The sequence below is a fragment of the Rhinoderma darwinii genome, chromosome 1 (assembly GCF_050947455.1).
Source record: "Rhinoderma darwinii isolate aRhiDar2 chromosome 1, aRhiDar2.hap1, whole genome shotgun sequence".
In the NCBI taxonomy this organism is placed as follows: domain Eukaryota; kingdom Metazoa; phylum Chordata; class Amphibia; order Anura; family Rhinodermatidae; genus Rhinoderma; species Rhinoderma darwinii.
Genome location: NC_134687.1, coordinates 641,717,880 through 641,734,406, shown reverse-complemented (window position 1 = coordinate 641,734,406; position 16,527 = coordinate 641,717,880). Strand labels below are relative to the sequence as shown.

Below are 16,527 nucleotides of genomic sequence, written 5' to 3'. Positions count from 1 at the left end.
CAAGAAACATCTCTGCAGCTACAAATCCAAGCCCTTCTGGACAAAGGTGCGCTAGTCCAGTGTATTTCACCAGCCAACACTCCACTTTTTCCTGTCAAAAAGAAATCAATACCGGGTTCCCCTACTGTTTATAGATTAGTTCAAGACTTACGCGCTATCAATGCAGTAACTATCATGGAAACTCCAGTGGTGCCTAACCCAAACACGCTCCTCAGTGACATTCCCCCTTCACATTCGTCCTTCACTGTTATTGACCTAGCCAATGCATTTTTCAGTGTACCATTACATCAAGACTCCCAGTATCTTTTCGCTTTCACTCATCAAGGCGCCCAGTACACTTGGACTGTCATGCCTCAAGGTGCGCAGAACTCCCCAAATCACTTCACTCAAGCCCTCACGTCTTCTCTTCTACCATGGATAGCTGCACATCCGGAAGCCACCCTTCTCCAATATGTTGACGACTTACTCCTATCAGCACCAAACACCTCCGTGTGTTCAGTTCTCTCTCTAAGTCTTCTCACATTTCTCGCACAAATTAACTGCAAAGTCTCCAAAAAGAAACTGCAATGGTGTGCCCCCAAAGTTATCTTTCTAGGACACTGTATCTCACAAGGATCACGACATCTCACCTCGGAACGAGTCTCTACTATTCTTGCCATACCTCTCCCTACTGGCCTTACGCAATTGCAGGCCTTTTTAGGAATGGTAACCTACTGTCGACAATGGATTCCCAACGCATCTCAACTCATGCATCCTCTATACGCCTGCGTTTCTGATCCCTCCTGGATGCCCAATCTCCCCCTTATTGCTGTACAATCGTTCCGTGAACTACAACATACCATTTCTACAGCCCCAGCCCTGGGCATCCCCAACTACCAACTACCTTTCCAACTATACATCTCAGAAAACCAAGGCCATGCATCTGCTGTCCTCACTCAAGCACATGGAGGAAAACCTAGACCTATTGGGTACTTCTCGGCGAAACTAGACCCTGTATCGCAAGCCGCACCCATGTGCCTACGAGCTGTGCTGGCTGCACAGATATTACTGGACAAAACATCACCCTTTATTCTCGGACATCCAGTCACTATTTTAGCTCCACATGACTTATCCGCAATCATACTTCAAAGTCAACAAAAACAACTTTCCTTACAACGACGTATGCGTCTTCAATGTTCTCTTCTCCTTCCAGACAACGTCACTTTACAGCGCTGCCATACGCTCAATCCGGCCACCCTTCTGCCCCTTGTAAGGGGGGATCAAGACCAAGAACCCCATACAGAATCAGATCATGCACAATCTCATGACTGCTTACAACTTATGCAGCAGCAAGCAACATCTCCCTCCACGGTATCTGACACTCCACTTGACAACCCGGACCTCATTCTTTTCACTGATGGATCACGTTATGCTGATGAACAAGGTAAATTCCACACTGGATACGCTGTGGTATCACTGCACGAAACCATCCGAGCAGGCCGGATGCCACCCCACAAATCTGCACAAGAAGCTGAATTAAAAGCCCTCACAGAGGCATGCCACGAAGCGGCCAACCACACAGCTAACATATATACGGATTCCAGATACGCCTTCGGTGTGGCTCACGACTTTGGACAGATCTGGGCAATCAGAGGTTTTGCAACAGCTGCTGGTACCCCAATCAGGCATGCGCAAGCTGTGGCTGAATTACTTGAAGCCTTGACTCGTCCAGAAAAAGTGGCCATACTCAAGACCAAAGCCCATGGAAAAGCCCAAACAGAAGAAGCACAAGGAAATAAAGCTGGCAGACGAGACGGCAAAATGGGCAGCAACTTACGGAAAAGAGTCAGAAGGGAGTCCGGATCAAACAAGATACCTTCAGATTATGACTAGGTCGCGGGCCAGAGAACAGATACCAAATGTGGAAGGGACCGACGCCATCAACCAAGTTACCATGTTCCAGAACAATAGTACCCCTGAGGACAGACAGCAATGGCAGACGGAAGGAGCAAGTGTGGATAAACAAGGAATATGGAGAAAGGACAAACGAGTTGCCCTCCCGAGAGCCCTGTACCCAGCACTTGTACAGTGGGCACACGGTCCTACCCACCGAGGGAAAAACCAGATGGTAACGGCAATCAACAAACTATACCTGGCCCCAGGAATATCCACCCCTGTCACCCAGTATTGCCGGACATGCATAATCTGCAATCGATGCAACCCTGGAAGGACTATGACCACTCCTGCAAAACACCTCGCCAGGACATCCTATCCGTTTCAAAGAATTCAAATAGATCACACACAACTGCCTAAAAGTGGCAAATACGAATATCTACTAGTGGTAATCGATATGTTTTCAGGATGGCCCGAGGCTTACCCGGTCACCAATCTGACAGCCAGGACTACGGCAAAGAAACTTATGAAAGAAGTAATATGCGGATTCGGAATTCCAGAAGTAATAGAAAGCGATCAAGGACCAGCCTTTACTGCAGATATCACATCGGCAATTTGGAAATTAGTCGGGGCTGATCTAGGACTACATACTCCATACCATCCTCAAAGTAGCGGGAAAGTAGAAAGACTTAATGGTACCCTAAAAAACAAACTTTTGAAAGCCAGCCAAGAACTGAACATGGCATGGCCAGAACTATTACCTATAGCATTATACTCGGTTAGGAACACCCCTAGAGCCCCTACAGGATTGACGCCTTATGAAATACTATTTGGTGGTCCCCCAAGGTTAGGCCACTACTACCCCCAGCAGCTTAGCATGGGAAATGACAATCTAGTGAACTTTGTAATTGCATTATGTAAGGAACTGACAATAACACATTCTGCAGTATACTCCTCTTTTCCAGATCCGGAAGCAGATACTACCACCCACGACATTAAACCTGGAGAATTTGTGGTAGTCAAGAAGCATGTCCGAGGATCTCTAGAATCACGATTCGAGGGCCCATACCAAGTCATACTGACCACCCCTACCGCTGTGAAAGTTGAGGGTCGCCCTACTTGGATTCACGCTTCCCATTGCAAACGAGTGGAAGTTCCGAAATGATCCAGTATATCCTTTTGTGTGGTACAGCATGGGTAGTAACCGGACAGGTAGCGGTCACTAAGATCGACGATATGACTGTCCTCTGGTTTAATTCAAGCAACACCCATGTAGCCACTTACACATTCGATTATTGTCAAATAATAGACTGTAACCATAGACAGTGGGAATACGGGTTGAACTATGATTGGGGAAGACACTGGATCAAAACCATAGGAGAAGGAGAACAATATATATGTGTTACGGATGATAATTGGGGAACTCAGGGTAAATACTGGGGCTCCGTGGGATGGAACACTGGAAGAGATTGGGGATATCAACCCCCTAGCGCTTTAAACAAAATGGATGATTGCGGAAAATCTCTAATAACTAGGATGACCCTTACTAAGACCCCATTTCGTAGCCAGTGTCAAAATGTAGGTAGCTGTAATCCACTGATTCTAACTATAGAAAATCCCAAACACACAGATGGGGGACAGTATTGGCTGTCGTCTTATACAGGAAATCTCGGCTATGTGGGACCTGAGGGTCCATTTAGAATTATGGATATGGTAAATTCCACAGAATGGGGAAAATTGATTATTGAACAGCCAAACCCCATTGCCCCTAGGATCCGAACCATCTCACAAATAGTTGCAATCGCGAACCCAGGATTCGAAGACACTATGGCTATAGAAACTGGATTTGGGGATACAAATCTATGGTTGGAATGGATGAAATATTCCGCCACTAAAGTAAACAAAAGTAATTGCTATGTTTGTGCTGGGGCTAGACCCCATTTAGGTATGGTACCTTTAGAAATCCCAAAACAAATTCAGCCATGTTTTTTTAGTTTATTCACCAATACTACTACTGAACAAAATGAGTGTGAAAATTGGAAGAAAGAATATCCTATCATAACTGAGACCCCCAAGAATCGAGAGGGACTTACTATATACCCCGGGAACTACACCTGTTATGTAAATTATGAGGGAGAAGGGAGATTTGTAGGAAACTTTAGTAACCAGTGGTGTGGGACGTATAGCTCAATAAATGGAAGCCTCCTTCAGAACCAGGTCCAGTCATTAGGGGATATATATTGGATCTGTGGGGACATGAAAATTAGAACTCGGATCGAAGGGAACTGGAAGGGAGAATGCACCCTGGCGAAAGCGATCATGCCTTTTCATATACTCTCTGAGACCCAAGAGACCACCTCTCAAAATAGTCACATATTAACAAGGGAAGAAAGAGATTTGAAAGGAAGTTTTGACCCCCATGTGTATATAGATGCTATAGGAGTCCCAAGGGGGGTCCCAGATGAATTCAAGGCCCTGGATCAGGTAGCAGCTGGATTTGAATCATTAATCCCTATGATCACAGTTAACAAAAATGTAGATTGGATAAATTATATCTATTACAACCAGCAACGGTTTGTTAACTATACTAGGGACGCTTTACAAGGTCTAGCTGACCAGTTAGGACCCACATCTACTATGACTTTCCAGAACCGTATGGCCCTTGATATGATACTAGCAGAAAAAGGAGGCGTTTGTGCCATGATAGGTACTACCTGTTGTACTTTTATTCCAGATAACACAGGACCAAACGGCAAAGTAACCATGGCAATCAAACAGATTGTTTCTTTATCCGAGGAATTAAAACGAAATTCAGGTTTCACAGACCCATGGGATCAGTATTTCTCATGGTTAACCGGATGGCAGAAAATTCTGGCCCAAATTGGGATTGTAATCTTAATTTTTCTAGTGCTTTTCGCAGTTATTGCTTGTTGTGTATTACCATGTATGAAGAAATTAATGACTAAAACTATAACTGAAGTAACTCCCACTTTTATGTTTTCTTCAGAAATTGAAGGACTTTTACCAACTCCATCCATGAAAACAACCACCCTTTATCGAGACTATTCTGAAGATGAATAGATAGTGTAGGGTGTGCACCGACTCTTTAAGTCCAGCTACAAAGGGGGGTCTCCTAATAGAGGAGGCTCGTCTCAAACTGGTGAAAAAAATCCTTTTACTCCCCTTTCCCAGAGCACGGACACACTTAGGTTAAGAAATGAAGAAAATAATGATAAAAGGGGGGACTGTGAAGGATGGAGTGGACAGAAGTTAATGTTTATAATAATTTTCTTTCTTTAATAAAATATAGACTTAGGAGTTGTGTACGTAATTGTGATGAAGCAATAGTAGGATTAGATAAGTATACGTGGCAAGATGGCCCCTGGACAGGGACTACGCCCTAATACAATAACAAGTCACTTCCTGGTATGAACGAACTATGAACTATGAAGACATATCTAAAGGACCAGATAAGGGTGAACCTATCCAAGGATGACACAAGTAACAAGAGGCTTATAGTGATACGTGCTTTTATAAAAGTGTGATAACATGTACCCACCCCCAGGAGAAAGGAGATATAGAACAAATGTGTGTAATAAAGCAGGGACGCCTCTCCTGACACTGAGTAAGGAGCTTTGTACCAGACTCTGTGTGGTGTGATTCCTTTCGTACGAACTCAGCGTATTATCCCTGCCTGTTGAGACTGATTAGTACCCGAACAGGAGTACATCAGGGTATATGTAAACTGTGAGGAGTACATCAGGGTATATGTAATGTGTGAGGAGTACATCAGGGTATATGTAATATGTGAGGAGTACATCAGGATATATGTAATCTGTGAGGAGTACATCAGGGTATATGTAATATGTGAGGAGTACATCAGGGTATATGTAAGATGTGAGGAGTACTTCAGGGTATATGTAATATGTGAGGAGTACATGAGGGTATATGTAATCTGTGAGGAGTACATCAGGGTATATGTAATATGTGAGGATTACATCAGGGTATATGTAAGCTGTGAGGAGTACATCAGGGTATATGTAAGATGTGAGGAGTACATCAGAGTATATGTAATATGTGAGGAGTACATCAGGGTATATGTAATATGTGAGGAGTACATCAGGGTATATGTAATCTGTGAGGAGTACATCAGGGTATATGTAATATGTGAGGAGTACATCAGGATATATGTAATCTGTGAGGAGTACATCAGGATATATGTAATCTGTGAGGAGTACATCAGGGTATATGTAATATGTGAGTACATCAGGGTATATGTAATCTGAGGAGTACATCAGGGTATATATAATCTGTGAGGAGTACATCAGGGTATATGTAATATGTGAGGAGTACATCAGGGTATATGTAATATGTGAGGAGTACATCAGGATATATGTAATATGTGAGGAGTACATCAGGATATATGTAATATGTGAGGAGTACATCAGGGTATATGTAATATGTGAGGAGTACATCAGGGTATATGTAATATGGGAGGAGTACATCAGGATATATGTAATATGTGAGGAGTACATCAGGGTATATGTAATATGTGAGGAGTACATCAGGGTATATGTAATCTGTGAGGAGTACATCAGGATATATGTAATCTGTGAGGAGTACATCAGGGTATATGTAATATGTGAGTACATCAGGCTATATGTAATCTGAGGAGTACATCAGGGTATATATAATCTGTGAGGAGTACATCAGGGTATATGTAATATGTGAGGAGTACATCAGGGTATATGTAATATGTGAGGAGTACATCAGGATATATGTAATATGTGAGGAGTACATCAGGGTATATGTAATCTGTGAGGAGTACATCACGGTATATGTAATCTGGGCAGAGTACATCAGGGTATATGTAATCTGAGGAGTACATCAGGGTATATATAATCTGTGAGGAGTACATCAGGGTATATGTAATATGTGAGGAGTACATCAGGGTATATGTAATATGTGAGGAGTACATCAGGATATATGTAATATGTGAGGAGTACATCAGGGTATATGTAATATGTGAGGAGTACATCAGGGTATATGTAATATGTGAGGAGTACATCAGGATATATGTAAGATGTGAGGAGTAAATCAGGGTATATGTAATCTGTGAGGAGTACATCAGGGTATATGTAATCTGTGCGGAGTACATCACGGTATATGTAATCTGTGAGGAGTACATCAGGATATATGTAATCTGTGAGGAGTACATCAGGGTATATGTAATATGTGAGTACATCAGGGTATATGTAATCTGAGGAGTACATCAGGGTATATATAATCTGTGAGGAGTACATCAGGGTATATGTAATATGTGAGGAGTACATCAGGGTATATGTAATATGTGAGGAGTACATCAGGATATATGTAATATGTGAGGAGTACATCAGGGTATATGTAATATGTGAGGAGTACATCAGGGTATATGTAATCTGTGAGGAGTACATCACGGTGAATGTAATCTGGGCAGAGTACATCAGGGTATATGTAATATGTGAGTACATCAGGGTATATGTAATCTGAGGAGTACATCAGGGTATATTTAATCTGTGAGGAGTACATCAGGGTATATGTAATATGAGGAGTACATCAGGGTATATATAATCTGTGAGGAGTACATCAGGGTATATGTAATATGTGAGGAGTACATCAGGATATATGTAAGATGTGAGGAGTAAATCAGGGTATATGTAATCTGTGAGGAGTACATCAGGGTATATGTAATCTGTGCGGAGTACATGAGGGTATATATAATATGTGAGGAGTACATCAGGGTATATGTAATATGTGAGGAGTACATCAGGATATATGTAAGATGTGAGGAGTAAATCAGGGTATATGTAATCTGTGAGGAGTACATCAGGGTATATGTAATCTGTGCGGAGTACATCACGGTATATGTAATCTGTGAGGAGTACATCAGGATATATGTAATCTGTGAGGAGTACATCAGGGTATATGTAATATGTGAGTACATCAGGGTATATGTAATCTGAGGAGTACATCAGGGTATATATAATCTGTGAGGAGTACATCAGGGTATATGTAATATGTGAGGAGTACATCAGGATATATGTAATATGTGAGGAGTACATCAGGGTATATGTAATATGTGAGGAGTACATCAGGGTATATGTAATCTGTGCGGAGTACATCACGGTGAATGTAATCTGGGCAGAGTACATCAGGGTATATGTAATATGTGAGTACATCAGGGTATATGTAATCTGAGGAGTACATCAGGGTATATTTAATCTGTGAGGAGTACATCAGGGTATATGTAATATGAGGAGTACATCAGGGTATATATAATCTGTGAGGAGTACATCAGGGTATATGTAATATGTGAGGAGTACATCAGGGTATATATAATCTGTGAGGAGTACATCAGGGTATATGTAATCTGTGAGGAGTACATCAGGGTATATGTAATCTGTGAGGAGTACATCAGGGTATATGTCATATGTGAGGAGTACATCAGGATATATGTAATATGTGAGGAGTACATCAGGGTATATGTAATATGTGAGGAGTACATCAGGATATATGTAAGATGTGAGGAGTACATCAGGGTATATGTAATATGTGAGGAGTACATCAGGGTATATGTAAACTGTGAGGAGTACATCAGGGTATATGTAATATGTGAGGAGTACGTCAGGATATATGTAAGATGTGAGGAGTACATCAGGGTATATGTAATATGTGAGGAGTACATCAGGGTATATGTAAGCTGTGAGGAGTACATCAGGGTATATGTAATATGTGAGGAGTACATCAGGGTATATGTAAGCTGTGCGGAGTACATCAGGGTATATGTAAGCTGGGCGGAGTACATCAGGGTATATGTAAGATGCGCGGAGTACATCAGGGTATATGTAAACTGTGAGGAGTACATCAGGGTATATGTAATATGTGAGGAGTACATCAGGATATATGTAAGATGTGAGGAGTACATCAGGGTATATGTAATATGTGAGGAGTACATCAGGGTATATGTAAGCTGGGCGGAGCACATCAGGATATATGTAATATGTGAGGAGTACATCAGGATATATGTAATATGTGAGGAGTACATCAGGATATATGTAAGATGTGTGGAGTACATCAGGGTATATGTAATCTGTGCGGAGTACATCAGGGTATATGTAATATGTGAGGAGTACATCAGGGTATATGTAAACTGTGAGGAGTACATCAGGGTATATGTAATATGTGAGGAGTACATCAGGATATATGTAAGATGTGAGGAGTACATCAGGATATATGTAATATGTGAGGAGTACATCAGGGTATATGTAATATGTGAGTACATCAGGGTATATGTAATCTGAGGAGTACATCAGGGTATATATAATCTGTGAGGAGTACATCAGGGTATATGTAATATGTGAGGAGTACATCAGGGTATATGTAATATGTGAGGAGTACATCAGGATATATGTAATATGTGAGGAGTACATCAGGGTATATGTAATATGTGAGGAGTACATCAGGGTATATGTAATCTGTGCGGAGTACATCACGGTGAATGTAATCTGGGCAGAGTACATCAGGGTATATGTAATATGTGAGTACATCAGGGTATATGTAATCTGAGGAGTACATCAGGGTATATTTAATCTGTGAGGAGTACATCAGGGTATATGTAATATGAGGAGTACATCAGGGTATATATAATCTGTGAGGAGTACATCAGGGTATATGTAATATGTGAGGAGTACATCAGGGTATATATAATCTGTGAGGAGTACATCAGGGTATATGTAATCTGTGAGGAGTACATCAGGGTATATGTAATCTGTGAGGAGTACATCAGGGTATATGTCATATGTGAGGAGTACATCAGGATATATGTAATATGTGAGGAGTACATCAGGGTATATGTAATATGTGAGGAGTACATCAGGATATATGTAAGATGTGAGGAGTACATCAGGGTATATGTAATATGTGAGGAGTAAATCAGGGTATATGTAAACTGTGAGGAGTACATCAGGGTATATGTAATATGTGAGGAGTACATCAGGATATATGTAAGATGTGAGGAGTACATCAGGGTATATGTAATATGTGAGGAGTACATCAGGGTATATGTAAGCTGTGCGGAGTACATCAGGGTATATGTAAGCTGGGCGGAGTACATCAGGGTATATGTAAGATGCGCGGAGTACATCAGGGTATATGTAAACTGTGAGGAGTACATCAGGGTATATGTAATATGTGAGGAGTACATCAGGATATATGTAAGATGTGAGGAGTACATCAGGATATATGTAATATGTGAGGAGTACATCAGGGTATATGTAAGCTGGGCGGAGTACATCAGGATATATGTAATATGTGAGGAGTACATCAGGATATATGTAATATGTGAGGAGTACATCAGGATATATGTAAGATGTGTGGAGTACATCAGGGTATATGTAATCTGTGCGTAGTACATCAGGGTATATGTAATCTGTGCGGAGTACATCAGGGTATATGTAATCTGTGAGGAGTACATCAGGGTATATGTCATATGTGAGGAGTACATCAGGATATATGTAATATGTGAGGAGTACATCAGGGTATATGTAATATGTGAGGAGTACATCAGGATATATGTAAGATGTGAGGAGTACATCAGGGTATATGTAATATGTGAGGAGTAAATCAGGGTATATGTAAACTGTGAGGAGTACATCAGGGTATATGTAATATGTGAGGAGTACATCAGGATATATGTAAGATGTGAGGAGTACATCAGGGTATATGTAATATGTGAGGAGTACATCAGGGTATATGTAAGCTGTGCGGAGTACATCAGGGTATATGTAAGCTGGGCGGAGTACATCAGGGTATATGTAAGATGCGCGGAGTACATCAGGGTATATGTAAACTGTGAGGAGTACATCAGGGTATATGTAATATGTGAGGAGTACATCAGGATATATGTAAGATGTGAGGAGTACATCAGGATATATGTAATATGTGAGGAGTACATCAGGGTATATGTAAGCTGGGCGGAGTACATCAGGATATATGTAATATGTGAGGAGTACATCAGGATATATGTAATATGTGAGGAGTACATCAGGATATATGTAAGATGTGTGGAGTACATCAGGGTATATGTAATCTGTGCGTAGTACATCAGGGTATATGTAATCTGTGCGGAGTACATCAGGGTATATGTAATATGTGAGGAGTACATCAGGGTATATGTAAACTGTGAGGAGTACATCAGGGTATATGTAATATGTGAGGAGTACATCAGGGTATATGTAATATGTGAGGAGTACATCAGGATATATGTAAGATGTGAGGAGTACATCAGGATATATGTAATATGTGAGGAGTACATCAGGGTATATGTAAGCTGGGCGGAGTACATCAGGGTATATGTAATATGTGAGGAGTACATCAGGATATATGTAATATGTGAGGAGTACATCAGGGTATATGTAATATGTGTGGAGTACATCAGGGTATATGTAATCTGTGAGGAGTACATCAGGGTATATGTAATATGTGAGGAGTACATCAGGATATATGTAATATGTGAGGAGTACATCAGGATATATTTAATATGTGAGGAGTACATCAAGGTATATGTAAGATGTGCGGAGTACATCAGGGTATATGTAATATGTGAGGAGTACATCAGGATATATGTAATATGTGAGGAGTACATCAGGATATATGTAATATGTGAGGAGTACATCAGGATATATGTAATCTGTGCGGAGTACATCAGGGTATATGTAATATGTGTGGAGTACATCAGGGTATATGTAATATGTGAGGAGTACATCAGGGTATATGTAATCTGTGAGGAGTACATCAGGGTATATGTAATGTGTGAGGAGCACATCAGGGTATATGTAATATGTGAGGAGTACATCAGGGTATATGTAATATGTGAGGAGTACATCAGGATATATGTAATATGTGAGGAGTACATCAGGATATATGTAATATGTGAGGAGTACATCAGGATATATGTAAGATGTGAGGAGTACATCAGGATATATGTAATCTGTGAGGAGTACATCAGGGTATATGTAATATGTGAGGAGTACATCAGGGTATATGTAATATGTGAGGAGTACATCAGGATATATGTAATATGTGAGGAGTACATCAGGGTATATGTAATCTGTGCGGAGTACATCAGGGTATATGTAATATGTGTGGAGTACATCAGGGTATATGTAATATGTGAGGAGTACATCAGGGTATATGTAATCTGTGAGGAGTACATCTTGGTATATGTAATGTGTGAGGAGCACATCAGGGTATATGTAATATGTGAGGAGTACATCAGGGTATATGTAATATGTGAGGAGTACATCAGGATATATGTAATATGTGAGGAGTACATCAGGATATATGTAATATGTGAGGAGTACATCAGGATATATGTAAGATGTGAGGAGTACATCAGGATATATGTAATCTGTGAGGAGTACATCAGGGTATATGTAATATGTGAGGAGTACATCAGGGTATATGTAATATGTGAGGAGTACATCAGGGTATATGTAATATGTGAGGAGTACATCAGGGTATATGTAATATGTGAGGAGTACATCAGGGTGTATGTAATCTGTGAGGAGTACATCAGGGTATATGTAATCTGTGAGGAGTACATCAGGGTATATGTAATATGTGAGGAGTACATCAGGATATATGTAAGGTGTGCGGAGTACATCAGGGTATATGTAATATGTGAGGAGTACATCAGGGTATATGTAAGATGTGAGGAGTACATCAGGGTATATGTAATATGTGAGGAGTACATCAGGATATATGTAATATGTGAGGAGTACATCAGGGTATATATAATATGTGAGGAGTACATCAGGGTATATGTAATATGTGAGGAGTACATCAGGGTATATGTAATCTGTGAGGAGTACATCAGGGTATATGTAATATGTGAGGAGTACATCAGGATATATGTAATCTGTGCGGAGTACATCAGGGTATATGTAATCTGTGAGGAGAACATCAGGGTATATGTAATATGTGAGGAGTACATCAGGGTATATGTAATATGTGAGGAGTACATCAGGGTATATGTAATATGTGAGGAGTACATCAGGGTATATGTAATATGTGAGGAGTACATCAGGGTATATGTAAGCTGTGAGGAGTACATCAGGGTATATGTAATCTGTGAGGAGTACATCAGGGTATATGTAATGTGTGAGGAGCACATCAGGGTATATGTAATATGTGAGGAGTACATCAGGGTATATGTAATATGTGAGGAGTACATCAGGATATATGTAATATGTGAGGAGTACATCAGGATATATGTAATATGTGAGGAGTACATCAGGATATATGTAATCTGTGCGGAGTACATCAGGGTATATGTAATCTGTGAGGAGTACATCAGGGTATATGTAATATGTGAGGAGTACATCAGGGTATATGTAATCTGTGCGGAGTACATCACGGTATATGTAATCTGGGCAGAGTACATCAGGGCATAATAAGAGGGTATAATAATGCCGTAAATAAATAGTAACTCATAGATATGTGGCCAGTGTCGCACTGATAAATGGTGCCCAAACTTACCCGCTTTTGGAACGATGTGCACAATTTGTCGCTATATTCTGAGCGCCAGAACTTGTATATTTTTTCTCCACAGGAGCTGTGTGAGGGCTTATTTGTTGCGTTACAATCTGTCGTTTTCATCGGTACATGTGATTTTTTGATCACTTCTTATTCGATTTTTTTGGCATGCAAAGTGGCAATAAAACAAATTCGGACAATGTTTTTTATCCTTTTTTTTTTAACATTGTTCACCCTGCACTATGAGGGCGGATTTACACGAACATGATATACGTCCGTGCAACGCGCGTGATTTTCAAGCGCGTCGAACGGACCTATGTTAGCCTATGGGGCCGTGCAGACAGTCCGTGATTTTCACGCAACGTGTGTCTGCTGAGTGAAACGCACGACATGTCCTATATTTGTTCGCGCATCACGCACCCATTGAAGTCAATGGGTGCGTGAAAATCACGCGCACCACACGGAAGCACTTCCGTGTGACGCGCGTGATTCGCGCAACAGCAGTAAAAAGTATGATTGAAAACAGAAAAGCACGTGCTTTTCTGTTTACAAACATACAAACAGAGTGTCCTAATGATGGCGGCTGCGCAAAAATCACGCAGCCGCGCATCACATGGTGATGACACACGGAGCTGTTAAGTGCCTTTAGCGCGCAAAACGCACAAGCTCGTGTAAATCTGCCCTAAGTGACATTTTACTTTATTCTTCGGGTTGATACGATTACGGCGATACCATATGTATATCGTTTTCTTTTATGTTTTGTGGCGTTTGTGCAATAAAATCACTTTTCTATAAAATTATTTATTTTTTGTGTCACCATATTCTGAGAGCCGTAACTTTTTTATTTTTCAGTCAGAAAATCTGTGTAAGGGCTTTATTATTTGCGGGACGAGTTGTAGTATTTATTGGTACTATTTTCGGGTATATTCGACTTTTTGATCACTTTTTATTCTATATTTTGGGAGGGGTGGTGACCAAAAAAAATAGTGATTCTGGCATTGTTCTTTAATACATTTTTTTTGCAGTGTTCACCGTGCGGGAAAAAAATATTATAGTTTTATAGTTTGGGTCGTTACGAACGCGGTGATACCAAATATGTGTACTTTTTTTTTTAACGTTTTCATTTTTTTCCTATAATAAATGACTTATTATAGGAAAAAAAGCATTCTTTGTAACTTATAACTTGTTTTTACACTTTTATAAAACAGTTTTATAACTTTATTTTTTTACTTTTTACTTGAAGACCTGCAGCACTGATAGCTGTTATAATACATTACACTAGCTAGCTAGTGTAATGTATTATAAACGGTTAGTGTGACACAGTCCTCTGGCTGGTCCTCATAGGCTTCCGTGCATGGCAGACTCGGAGGCCGTTGTATGGCCTCTGGTTTTGCCATGCAACTGACGACAGTACCCGCAATCGGTCCCCTACTACAAACTTTCCCTGCGAACCAATCAGGTCCCGATCATGTCTTCGGGACCAGAAGCAGGGGTTAACAGCGCGACCCGGATGTCCTCGCTACTCTGAGACACCTGGATCTTTTAACACCTACTGTGAATTCACATCGGCGTTGCACAGAGCCCAGCAAGCGTCGACGTGAATTTGCAGTGGGCGGTCAGGAAGCAGTTAATAATGGTAATCCTATTCTCTGTAGCCGAACCAATCGTTTCGGCTGTCAGAGAACAGGTTGCTGGAAAGTCGGGGACGCTGACACCACCGGCGTCAGAGCGCTTTCCCCACCGCAATGCCGGTAGAAGTCTGCAGATTCACGTCCTCGCTGCATGGGGTATATGCGGATAGCACGTGAAAGGGTTAACAGTCACATCTTACACACAGACTTCTGTAAAGTGTGACCTGTCCTCCGTCTTCTACATTACTCTGTGCCGCTCCTTCTAGACCTGTCCTCAGCTTCTACATTACTCTGTGCTCCTCCTTGTAGACCTGTCCTCCACCTTCGACACAGTAGACCACATCCTCCTGATACAAATTCTCTTTTCCATTGACATCACACACTTGGCCCTCTCCTGGATCTCCTCATACCTTACAAAGTAAACATTTACTCCTCCCTGTCCCACCCTCTCTCTGTTAGTGTCCCTCAGTGTCCTGGAACCCTGGGGGTATGTTCACACGCAGTGGTTTCAGGCGTATTTTGGGGCGTTTACACGTCGAAAAACGCCTGAAAAAACAGAAGCTGAATGCCTACAAACATCTGCCCATTGAAATCAATGGGAAAAACAGCATTTAGTCCTATTTTAAAAAATGGAGCGTAAAAAGACAATCCGTAAAAAGAAGTAGCATGTTACTTCTTGAGGCGCTTTTCGGAGCTGATTTTCCATTGAACACTATAAAAAACGCCTCAAAAGAAGCTTCAAAAACACCTGAAAAGCAGAGGCTGTTTTCCCTTGAAAACAGCTCCGTATTTTCAGACGTTTTTTGCTCAGCGTGTGAACATACCCTTACTTATATTTTAATGCAATGTTTCACTGACAGTTAATCACTGTCACTATCCTATTCAGCGCTTTGAGCGTACTGCAGACGCTTCTCAAATGCTGATCAATTACATTGCACAGATCTTGTGCATCCTCAGTATGCAGATCCCTTACTGCCAGTGAGCATTGGCTTATTTTTAAATCAGTGTGTCGTTTGTTTTGGTTAACCTACCTATTTAATGATATCTAATAAAAGTTACATTTAAGTTTACCTTACACTTTTGTAGCTGGCTGGAAATAAGGGCAAATCTTCCCCTTTCTGCCTAACCGCAGATTTGTTGAATTCTTTGACATACCCTTACTCTTCTCCATCTAAACTTTCGGTCATATTTACCGCTCTGGTCTTGATGTTACCTCTGTGATGGATGGTCAAATTGCTTATGTTCTCTGTATTAAACTACACTATGAATTATCCAGCAGGATGCCGGATTATGAAGATATGTATTCTCCATTTTGTAATGATCTCTTTCTGGTACTGCTTGAATCACAAGGGAATAAGTTATTACTTTGTGTTCTTTTTCGTGGCCTTCAATACTGGTAGATAGGAGTCTGGCAGAACGCCTAGACCTGAAATAATCATCATATTTCCAA

The 16,527-nt window shown here is 40.9% G+C and overlaps 1 protein-coding gene across 1 annotated transcript in view; it reads right to left on the bottom strand.

The window, feature by feature from the left end:
- Window positions 1-16,527, bottom strand: part of LOC142670566 (serine/threonine-protein kinase SBK1-like) — a 151,761-nt gene that overhangs the window by 118,980 nt on the left and 16,254 nt on the right. The window lies entirely within an intron of this gene.